Source organism: Mastomys coucha, chromosome X (genome assembly GCF_008632895.1).
Source record: "Mastomys coucha isolate ucsf_1 chromosome X, UCSF_Mcou_1, whole genome shotgun sequence".
NCBI lineage: Eukaryota > Metazoa > Chordata > Mammalia > Rodentia > Muridae > Mastomys > Mastomys coucha.
The window spans coordinates 69,996,770-69,997,677 of NC_045030.1; the positions used below are offsets into that span (position 1 = coordinate 69,996,770).

The window sequence follows — 908 nt, forward strand, 5'->3', positions numbered from 1 at the left end:
GGTTTTTGGTCATCTCAGGCTAGGTCTCTGTCCAGATTCCATAGTACTGGTCTAGTGGTTGTCTTGGGATTGCTCCTCAGCTGAGCTCACTTGAGTGGCAAGGACTGTCTGCCTTATGCTCACTATGGCCCTAGAGCCATGGTTCTAGACAGGGTTTTTCCTAATCTCTGGCTTGCTCCCCATCCTGGGGGCCTCTCCAGACCTGTGCAGAGCCAGACTGGTGGTTGTCTCATGCTAACTCCCTCTCTTGGCTCCCTGGTGTTGAACTGGTGGTCATCTCAGGCTCATTTTTTTTCAGGGAATGTTAGGCTACTAGTCATTCTGATGTTCATAGGTCAGAACACTGAGTGTAGACAGATCCTCTCTCCTCTGCCACCTACTGCATCTGCAATGCTTCTCAGGGCAGAGTGAGGGAAATATTTCTACTAACAAGGGGACATTGATTTTTAAACTGAAAAAGGAAGACCAAAGTGTGTATACTTTGAGCCTTCTTAGAAGGGAGAATAAAATACACATGGAAGGAGATGCAGAGACAAACAAACTATGGAGCAGAGACTGAAAGAAGACAATCCAGAGACTGCCTGGGAATCCTTTCCATAGTCAATCACCAAACCCAGACACTATTGTGGATGCCAGCAAGTGTTGGCTGACAGGATCCTGATATAGCTGTCTCTTGAGAGACTCTGGCAATGCCAGACTAATACAGAAGTAGAGGCTCACAACCATCCATTGGACTGAGCATAGGATCCTCAATGAAGGAGTTAGAGAAAGGACCCAAGGAGCTGAAGGATTTGCAGTTCCTTAGGAGGAACAACAATATGAACTAACTAGTACCCTCAGAGCTCCCAGGGACTAAACCATAAACCAAAGAGTACACATGGTGGGACTAATGGCTCCAGTAGCATATG

At 46.8% G+C, this 908-nt stretch overlaps 1 pseudogene; it reads right to left on the minus strand.

Annotated features, from left to right (window-relative positions):
- Positions 1-300: 300 nt before the first annotated feature.
- On the minus strand, positions 301-407 carry LOC116096263 (annotated as a pseudogene).
- Positions 408-908: the final 501 nt, after the last annotated feature.